The following is a 10,987-nucleotide window of genomic DNA, read 5'->3' on the forward strand; positions in this document are numbered from 1 at the left end:
TTGCTTTTCATCATGTTGAATATTTTGTGCCCGTTCCTTTTAGCCTGCAAAGTTTCTGTTGAGAAATCAGCTGACAATCTTATGGGAGCTCCCTTATAAATTACTAGTGCCTTTCTCTTGTTGCTTTTAAGATTCTCTGCTTGTCTTTAACCTTTGCCATTTTAATTATGATGTGTCTCGGTGTGGGGCTGTTTGGGTTCATCTTGTTTGGGACTTGCTGAGCTTCCCGGGCTTGTGTGTCTATTTCCTTCATCAGCTTAGCAAAGTTTTCTGTCATTATTTCTTCAAATAAGTTCTCAATCCTTTGCTTTCTTCTCATTCTGGTGCCCCTACTATGTGAACATTGTTATGCTTGATGTTGTTCTGGAGGCCTCTTAAACTATCCTCATTTGTCTTTTTATTCTTTTTTCTTTTTGCTATTCCGATTCGGTATTTTCTGCTACCTAGTCTTTCAAATTACTGATTCAGTCCTCTGCTTCATCTAGTCTGCTGGGGATTCCTTCTAGTGTATTCTTCATTCGCTTATTGTATTCTTCACTTGTAAGTGGATCATTTTTATGGTTTCTATGTCCTTTTTTTATGCTTGCTATCTCTTTGTTGAAGTTCCCACTAAATTCCTTGAGCATCCTTATAACGAGTGTTTTGAACTCTGTCTCTGATAGGCCCTTGCCTCCATCTCATTTAGTTCTTTTTCTGGAGTTCTCACCTGTTCCCTCATTTGGAACATATTTCTTTGTTTCCTCATTTTGGCTGCCTCTTTATGTTTGTTTCTGGAAACAAAGAAATGTGTTCCAAATGAGGGAACAGGAGAAAACTCCAGAAAAAGAACTAAATGAGATGGAGGCAAGGACCTATCAGAGACAGAGTTCAAAACACTGGTTATAAGGATGCTCAAGGAACTTAATGAGAACTTCAACAAACAGATAGCAAGCATAAAAAAGGACATTGAAACCATAAAATGGTTCCTATTAGGTAGATCTGCTATGTCTCCCCATCTTGGCCAGATGGTCTTATATAGTAGGTGCCCTGTGGGGCCCAGTGGCACAGTCTCCCTGGTCACCTGCTCCAAGTCCTCCAAGAGCTTCCCTTGTGTGGGTTGTATGTGCCCTCCTCTTATACTTGAGCCTTGATTGTTATTGGCACATCAGTGGATGGGATTGTCCCTCAGGCTGACTGGCTGTGGGGTTTGGCCACATCCACAGCTGACAGCTTACCCCTCTGAGTGGGATTCACCCCAATGGGCTCTGGTGCCTGTTGAGACTGCCCTTTTTGTATGTTACTTGTGCGGCTAATTGGGCAGTTCTTTGCTGTGGTGTGAAGCCAACCTCCAAGTATGTTGGTTCTGGAGCCTCTTGAGGGGAGCTCCGGTGCAGGCCCAGGTCACCTACTGCCTGTGACCAGCCAGGGGCTACCTGGTAGGAGCTACAAAGCAATCTACAGTTGTTTGCTGCCTGTGCTAAATAGTGTGGGAGAGGCCACACTATAAACTGACGATATCTGCCACCAGTACTGGGCCTGGCATAGCTCCCAACAAGCCAGCACACCCTGAGGCCTGCTGCCAACAGCCAGCTCCCTTAGTTCAGTCACTGTGGTACACAAATTGGCTAAGGTAGGGTCCCAGAGTCACTAGCTTGGGAAGAGTTCTTATCAATAGACTAATGTACATTCTGGTTTGTTGCCAGTTCTCAGCCTGGAACTACTCAGCAAAAGTCTCAGAGCAGACCAAAACCAGTCACTGCCTGCCTGAGACCTGTGACCCTGATAGTTTTACAAGAAACAGTGCAGTGTGGTAGGGCTGGCTCCTTACCAAAGAAGTGCCTCTGGTAGGTCAGGGTTCCAGGGAGTAAGCAACATGGAGCAGTGGAGCTCACCAAACCAATTCAGATTCAGAGTAGGCCATGAGCATGGGAGCAGGGCTCAGCATAGGAAAGATGGTGCTCGCCTGCTGGCTGCATGGGAGGAGGGCCCCCCACAGGGAAAATGGTGACTGCCTCTCCTGTCATCGCCCTGAATCCACACAACACAGTCCCTCCCATATGTCTCCAATGCCCCCTGAGTCACTGTCCCTCCACTAGAGCCCAGGGTGAGTTTCTGCAAGTGAGTGAGTCTGTGTGTGGGCCCTTTAAGAGGACATCTGGGTTTCTTGCAGCCTTCCACGCCACTTGGACTGTCAGAATCCCCACTGTTTTTTACAGCCAGATATTGTGGGGGCTCCTCTTCCTGGCACCAGTATACTGGGCTGGGGAGCCTGGCGTGGGGCTGGAGTCCCTTGCTCCTCCAGGGGGAACCTTCATGGTCAAGATATCCCTCTCGGTTCTCAACTGCCACATGGAGATTTGGGGCCTGTCCGGTCCACATTTCTGCCCCTCTTCCGTGTTTCCCCGAAAATAAGACCTAACCGGAAAATGAGCCCTAGCATGATTTTTAATAAGATATCCCCTGACAATAAGCCCTAATGCATATTTTGGAGCAAAACTTAATATAAGACCCAGTCTTATTTTGGGGGAAACACGGTACCAGGCTTGAGGTGGCTTCTTTATAGTCGTAGTTATAAAACTTCTGTTCAGCTGGACTTCAGATGGTTCCCCAGATTGATTGCTCTATAAGTTAGTTGCAATTTTAACGTGTTCATGGAAGGAGGAAGACATGACACTATCTTGGCTGTCTCTCTGGCCATGTTTCTTATAATAAAAACAGACTCCTCTGTTTGCTGTGCGTATGGGTTTCCTTATTGGCCTAATTTGTTACTTAATTGTTGTAGTTGTAAATTCATAATTCTTGTGACTTTATCTTTTTCCTTCTTCTGAATGGTTTTAGATAGCTGATTGGCTAAATCTCCTAATTCATTATATGTATTGTGGCCCAGCCTAAATCACACCATGCTATAAAAAGTGAAAAGTTCTTCATCTAGCCCATTTTAAAATGTTGAATTCATAGAGTCAATTTGGTGACTCCGAAGGCTAGCAGGTCCCATTCTCAAATATTGTTTAAAGGTCTTTTCAAACCTCTCAAAGGAATCAAGTACAGTTTCAACTGGCTGCTTTTTGCATTGCTGGATCCTAGCCCAATCGACAGTTTCAGGAAATATTTCAGGGATGGGATTATGTAAGCAGTTAGCAATTTCACAGCTTTTCTCTATCAACTTAACATGCTTTACAAAATCCTCTAAGGGGTTTTTCCACTCTGCCTTAGCTAACCATTCTGTTCCTTTGCTATCAGAGACCAGCACGTGCAATAATTGATATAAATTAATGGGTACAAAACCAGAATATCCTGATTCATAAGCCTTAATTGTTAAATCAAATTCTCTTGCAAATCCAACAGGATGTTAAAAGGGATCTGGGAAATCTTTGGTTAATTTTTTTAGTTCTGTTCTTGTCCAAGGGACGTAAGTATGTATGTGCTCCCTTTTTCCTATGACTGGCTTTTCTTTGAAAGGTGCTATTATAATTTCCTCCTCAATAGGCTCTTTAAGTTCTACAATTTTTTCAGATGGTTCCTGTAATTTGGAGGAAGTTGGAGGGAGAGGAGGAGGAAGAGGAGGGGGAAAGATTGGAAAAAGAGAGTTGTTAGGGGGAGGATAGAGTGGAGCAGGGGAGTGAGAAGGATAAGAGGTTTGGTGGTTGTTGGCTTTGGAAGCCTTTTTACCTTCCAAGACAGTCTCTAATATTTTCTTATTTATTTCCTGTATTGAGGCAAAATTTTCATTTTGATGGTTTGAGAGACCAACTAAAATATGCTTCCCATTCCTTCTGCCTAAGTTTATAGCCAGCTTTTTCTAGTTGAGTGTGCAGATATACTGACTTTGGTACCTCAAATGTTTCCCATTTGGGCTATTTGCTCCATTTACATAAATACTTGCAAGTAGAAGCTCTGTACATATTATACGTGAACGCTGCCAGAGTGTCAGTGGGAGCCTGCCCTTCTTGGGGTTTGTCAGCTTTCAAAGCTCAATTTTCCATATTTCTTTTTAGTTTCTTTATTAAGGTCTGTGCAGTCAGAGCAATTTCTAAGGATTTTTATGTAGTGGGTCAAGTGTGCTGCTCGTGAGCTTATTCCTTCAAGGTGTCATCCTTGAGCTTTCTCTGCTGTTATGTGGCTGGGTTTCTCCCTCCAGGGTCTACAAACTACCATGGGTGCTCAGAACACTTGGATGACCATGCCTTATGTGTTTCCCAGACAAGCCTTCCTTTAATTCAAATGGTCTTCAGGGGATTACCTATGGGGAAATTCACATCATGGAGAGACTCCCCGACACTTCAAATAGGTCCCCAGTTATTTATGATGACTGAATTCTCCCATTGTCATAGGCATTGTTCAGATGCACAATTTTAATTTTCAGACCCAATAATCAGGCAGCCTGCCCCTTCACTCCCCATTCCTCCCTGGCTTCCTTCCCAAGGAGACACTTTTGTTTTTTTTAATTGGGGAAGGGGAACAGGACTTTATTGGGGAACAGTGTGTACTTCCAGGACTTTTTTTTTCCAAGTCAAGTTGTTGTCCTTTCAATCTTAGTTGTGAGGGCGCAGCTCGGATCCAGGTCCAGTTGCCATTGCTAGTTGCAGGGGCGCAGCCCACATCCCTTGTGGGAGTCGAACCGGCAACCTTGTGGTTGAGAGGATGCGCTCCAACCAACTGAGCCACTGGGCCGGCCCCCAAGGAGACACTCTTAATTCTCATTCTAGGATTGCCTAACAACCCAAATAAAAGTCAAGACCTACAACCGAATCGGGAGGTCCAGATCCAGAGGGCTCACCCAGTATACCCAAAGAAAGACTTGGAATCAGAGGGACACATCGCAGCTGTGTTGGTACCCAGCGCCGAGTCCAGTCAAATATCAGGCGGTCCAGGTAGGCTCACAAAAGTTCCTGCCGACTACACCAAGTAAATGTCAATGAAAAGAAAGTGAATCCTTGAAACTATTGGAAAGATTTTTATTTGGGGGGCTTACTGAGAACTATTAGCCCAAGAGCAGAGCTTCAAGAAGTCTTGAAATAGTGCTCTCACTTTGGAAAAGTGGGGGATGCTTATACAAGCAGAGGAATAAGTAGGAAGTACTTCTGCTGCATTTGGACTTTCAGTGAGGGTACATGCAGTTCAAAAATTAGCAGTTTTACATCAAATGGAAGAAATGCATAGAAAAGATAAGGTCGAGTTGCATTGCCCCCCTGGAGTCAGGAAGTATTAATTATGGTCTGCAAACAATTAAGTTACTTCAAAACTCTTTGAGATGATTTTTATCAAGATGTAGAAAGAACAAGCACTGTTTCTATAATCATTGATCTTTAGTGTTGAAACCATAGCAGATAAATGTGACTACCCCTAGGACTTGTGTCTTAGTAAGAAAATGTCGGAATCTTTCTTGGTCTTTCTTGATTACTGTGTCAGACAAACTGAAGCACCCTTCGGTGTCTCAGCCTCAGGTCTGTTTAGTCAACTCATTACTGCACCATTTATAAATTAGATGAAATAAGACTCATTATGTTCAATCAAGTATGAAACTTAGAGGAAACTTGGGCTTTTTATTACCCCATGGAAATTTTTAACTAAAAAATACAACTATTTATGGTACTTATCAACACAAATTTTATTTTTATCATCAATTCCAAAGTGATACGCTATTAAAGTAAGAAAACTAAATAGACATATTTTGAAACAGGACATGGCAACAATTTCTAAATTCTTGGAATATATACAGGACCACTTTGTTAAAATAACACACCAGGGATAGAATATATTGTTAACAAAGAAGATAATAATCTTTCAATACCTATGAGGATGCAAGAAATCTCCATTTTTCACAAGATAAAAGTGATATTCTTATGACATGCTTATTTTCACCTTATCAAAACAGTCTTTGAATAAGTTTTATATTGCAGAATTATGTCTTTTCCCATGGCTGCATCCTCTTTATTGCCTCCTTAAAATATTTTTAAAGTTATGAAGTCTGGACTTTTAAGGCTCTGTTTGAGAATTTAATTAGGTGACTTTAAATTATAAAAAATAGGCAAGCAGAGATCAGTTTTATTGGTAGAAATGGAAAAAAGGTAGAATTTACCTCATTACAGTGAAAAAGGAGACTACTCACTTTTTCTTCTACTCACCTTATTCAACCTGAAAACACAGACAAGAATTAAGAATTCTATAGCCGGGTAATTGCTTTTCCCTCACAAATCACATTGGCTTGCTACTTCTCATTGTTTCTCCAATTTTTCAACAATAGATTTGTTTCTAAGTAGTCTCAGAATTTCTTTCCCTTTCACAAACTTGCACAAGTTTGTGCTGTTCTACCAGCTTATGGGGTTTCCCTCTATTGAAGACGTTCTGTTGCCTGCTTCCAGTTGATAACTTATTCAAATACCTCCTTATTCAGATGTGCCAAACATTTTGAGCCAACCTAAACCAACCAGGTCATGCAGCTCTTTGTTCATTCTGTCAATCATAGTAAACATAAAAAAAGTTTACTATATGGCTATCCTCCACAAGGGCACTATCAAGATACAGTAATAGCAATATCAGACCATAATCTACCACACAAACAGTTACACTAACTACACTTTTTTAAAATTAATAGACTTTTTTAAAAATAGCCATTTTAGGTTTACAAAAAAACTGAACAGAAAATAGAGTCCCACTCTGTGTTCTTTCAGGTGATTGTTCTGACCACCACCTCCCACGAGAGGTGTCACATTTAAGGCAAATGTTCCAGATGCAAGCTTCTCTTACTCTTACTGTTGACGTAAGGCAACCAGAAACCTTCTTTCTTGGGGCGGCCGGTTAGCTCAGTTGGTTAGAGCACGATGGTTCGATCCCTGCATGGGCCAGTGTGAGCTGCACCCTCCACCACTACATTGAAACAACTACTTGCCTTGGAGCTGATGAGTCCTGGAAAAATACACTTAAACTATATAATAAAAAAAAATAAAAAGAAGAAAGAAAGAAGGAAGGAAGGAAGGAAGGAAGGAAGGAAGGAAGGAAGGAAAGAAGGAAGGAAGGAGGAAGGAAAGAAAGAAGAAAGAATGAAAAAGAATCACACCTGGGGGAGAGAGAGAGAGAGAGAGAAAGGTTGGGGCCCTAGGGTGTTGAGGGTTCAATCTTTATTGGTGAATTTAAAACATAAGAGCAGGAATCTAAAGTGAGGCAAGAGAAAAAACAAGTGGCCCAAATTGTCAGTTAACACAATCGACCAAAGTCTCTGTGCAAAACAAAGTGAGGGTGTGCGTGGCTTTTTATCTAGTCTTGTGGCTGGTGTTGTGTTTATTCTAGACAGCCCTCTTTGAAGTGGATGCTTTAGGTCAGACACTCACATTACAAAAAGAAAAGCCAAATGCCAGGCCTTACAATGCACTGCCCCAGCCTCTGTTGCCAAGCTGCCTTACCAAAAGTTGATTTTCTTTGATATCTTTCTTCAATTTCTTCCATGTTTTCTCTGGGGGAAACATCTTTCTGCTCCAAGGAGAAACCAGAAAATTATGAAACAGGCAAGGGGATAATAGGATTTGAATAACTGCTAGAGAGTAGACAACAGGACAGGGATTCCTCAAAAGGAGTGGCCTAGACATCAAGACTCCCCTTCTCATTTCTGTGTCACCTTCCCCACCTCCACTCCACAGCCAGGGGCAGGGTCCTGACCTGGCATAGGCCCCAGGTAAGGATGCAGCTAAGTGACCTGCCCAGGGGGCAGACCAGGTGCACAGCAGGGAGCACAACTCTCCAGCTGGTGCCCGATGCCCAGTGAGGCTGTGGACCAAATGAAGGCCAATAAGGAGGACCCAGAGCCGTGCAAGGGGCTGCCCAGCCACGAACTCAGCCGCATTCCAAGTGGTGGGGCGCCCAACAGTGTCACTAGCCACTGAACAGTGACACCAACATGGCCATTGGAACAGAAACTTTTGGGCCTATTAGATTTAACCAAAGCTTAAAATAAATACCCATGAGTACACACTGGTATGAATAAACAGTTGGGGAAGAAGAGACAAATTTCCAATGGAAAAGAATTCCATATGACTTTCGTAGATGTGGTTCCCTCAGAGACAGCATAACTTTCCACTCCCTAAGTATTGGCTGCACATGATGACTCAGTTCCAAAAGGTACAGTATGGAAATGGGTGGGTCGGGGGAGGAGTAACTTCAAACTAGAGAATCCTGAAAGCACTACCGTAGCCAGGTGATCCACATCATAGTCATCAGTGGTAAATCATATTGATAGTATGTATCTTTGATACAATGAGATAGAATTGCACTTTACCTCTGTGGTTCCTCCCCAAACCAGTAACCCTAGTCTAATCATGAAAACCACACCACACAAATTCCAATAGAGGGGCATTCTACAAAACACCAGTACTACATAGAGCCATTAAGGTCATCAACATGTTGCAAAGACAGTAAAGAGTTTCCATCTTTCACCCAGTTTCCCCTAGTGTTGACATCTTACATAAATCTAATACAATTGTTGAAACCAGGAAACTAACATTGACGTGATACTAGTAACTAATCTACAGACCTTATTTTAATTTTGCCAATTGCCCCCTAATGTCCACTTTTTGCTCAGGATCCAATTCCAGAATCCCAAGTGCATTTGATCAATGTGACTCCTTTGTGCCCTTCCATCTGGTGGAATAGTGTTCTGTTTTCTTTCTTTCTTTAAACGTTGGAGTAACTTTTCTCTTTTTATTTTATACGTTAGGTGCAATTTAGATGAGGGTCTTCAGGAGGGGTGGGGGGGTAAGTGCATCCCTGGTGGTCCACCTGTCCCGGTGTCATGGAGGTCAAAGGAAAAGCCAGAGTTGGTTTCACTATGGATCTCAGAGCCAGGGCCAGGCTGAAGTTGGAGGGGAGGAGTGTGGTGAGGATTGGGGGGTTGGACGGGGGGGACATGGGCATTGGTGCCGTCCTTCCTCCGGAGGGGAGGCCTCCAACCTCCTCGCACCTGAAGGGGACCCCTGCCCAGGACCTGAGGAGAAAAGCCTCAGGATCTGGACGGAGAGGCCCGGCCCTTCCAAACATTTCCTCCGGCTCTCATGTTTCTAGGTGGGGGCAGTGAAAGCTAGGGGGAGACGCCCCGGAGCCAGCTGAAGTTCACGCAAACCCTCACCTCTGCCTGGACCGGGACACGCGCACGTGGGTCCCACGGGTCGCCCCTCCCCCAGTGGAGACTCTCATCTTCCCAACGCTGACCCGAGTCTAAGTCCACTTCACTACAGCTCACGCCCTCTTTCCAAAGAGCTCCTGGGCTTTCTGTCACAGTCCTTTGCTGCCTCTTACTTAATGAGACATCCATGAACGCGCCTTAAGCGGGGGGTGCTACCTGACAGAATGAAACACACGCACACATGGACAGACGTACACGCGCAGTCACACAGACGCTCTAGTGTGTTCAGCGCTGTCTACTACTCCTCTCTGCCCCAAAACGGATCCTCAAATGAGAATATTTGTTTTGAAGAGAAGACCGGAGACAGAGACTAGAGAGGGGGTAGGGCTTGAAGTGAACCTGCACGGGTTTAGAAGACTCCCGAGCACGGGCGTGACAACACTGCCACCTTGTGACTGAGTGCTGCCCTGCGACCCGATCGACTGGATACAGGGTTGTTGAGCGGGGGGGGGGGGGGGGGGGGGGGAAGCAAGTGAGCGATGAAAGGGAAGTGGCCGTGGTGAAAACGTCCCCCTCTTAGGAGCTGGGGGAGACATGACCGATCCCGAAAACACCGGGGGACAGTACGTTGAAAGGTGAATCGTCCAGACTTGCAAAAGACCGTGATCATCCGTGTAGGCGTGTCAGGCAAGCGCCGTTCCGACTCTTCGTGGTCGTTCACCAAGTACTTGCGAGGCGTTCTCCGTGTTTTCGGTGCTAGTGCACTAGATGAATAATTCGGGGTTTTTCTGTCGTCCACGTTTTAAATTCGGAATGGGAGAGGTTTTAACGTTTTGACCCCCATGGTTTGAATGTTGCGGAAATATCTCCCCCCTCCCTCCCTTCACAAGGATGATTGGAACATGGCTGTCTTCGGTGTCGGTTTCGGCCGGCACGGTCATTTCACGATCCTGCACTACCCTGCCAGACACGAGGACTGGGGACCATGCGTGTGTGTAGACGTTACCTGTCTGGCTTCAACCGGCAAAGGTGGAGCGTGGGGTAGGCCGTCCGGCGATGCGCGGCGAACATCCCGATCTGAGAGGCGTTCGCAGACAAAAGTTTCAAAGGCGGGGGGTCGCTTCCGCTGCCTGGGCATCTGCCTCCCGCTGCGCCCTAGGCATGAGACGCGGGTTCCGCGTCGCCTCGGGACGAGGCCGGACTCCCTGCCAGTCTGTCGGTCGGTCGGCCGCGCGCGTCCCGGCCGCTGCGGAGATCCCGATCCGTCCTACCTTCCAGCTGTGGCGCTGGGAGTCGGGCGCTAGCTGCCTCGGCGGCGGGGCGCTCTTCCTCTGGCCTCCGGGAGAGGTCGACCGAGAGGAGCGGGCCGAGGTGGGTGGGGCCTGTCCTGTTTTCTTATAGTCGGTATTTATCTATTTAGGACCCACTAATTATAGGACCAAACTAGTGACCAAAGTTGTTTGCATCTCCTCTGTGATCCAGTGTCCATGCTCTGACCCTCTGCCTTCATCTACTCTATGCACCAAGCCAGTATTTCTCCTGCCTGGAGGACTCAGCCATAGCAACCTGAGACTATGCCTCACCAGTAAAAACTGCAAGGTAGTTGTAAATTGGATTCCAGTGTCTGGATGCCTGAGAATTACGAAGTTGTTCTTTTCAGGTTAAGATGTTGTAATTAACAAAGTATTGACAGCCTTGTGAAAGGGAACAAACAGAGTTCTTCAGTTAATCAGTGAGGGGAGAAACAACTAGAAAGCTATGAGTATCAAGATGGATCAAACTGCAAACAAACTAAGTCTAATTACCGGTGGCTAAATAGCGAGCTCTGCACTGAGTCAAACTGCAAACTAGCTAAGTCTAACTGCATTATTGATTTCCTGAATTTCACCCTTACAT

General features: G+C 45.1%; 1 long non-coding RNA gene across 1 annotated transcript; it reads right to left on the reverse strand.

Moving 5' to 3' along the window:
- Positions 1-5,562: 5,562 nt before the first annotated feature.
- LOC141567431 (uncharacterized) lies at positions 5,563-10,642 on the reverse strand. Its single transcript, XR_012490011.1, has 2 exons — positions 10,098-10,642; positions 5,563-7,449 (listed from the first exon to the last, which is right to left on the reverse strand). It is a non-coding gene; the product is annotated as an uncharacterized LOC141567431 (long non-coding RNA).
- Positions 10,643-10,987: the final 345 nt, after the last annotated feature.

This window comes from Rhinolophus sinicus, linkage group LG11, assembly GCF_036562045.2.
Source record: "Rhinolophus sinicus isolate RSC01 linkage group LG11, ASM3656204v1, whole genome shotgun sequence".
Taxonomy (NCBI): domain Eukaryota; kingdom Metazoa; phylum Chordata; class Mammalia; order Chiroptera; family Rhinolophidae; genus Rhinolophus; species Rhinolophus sinicus.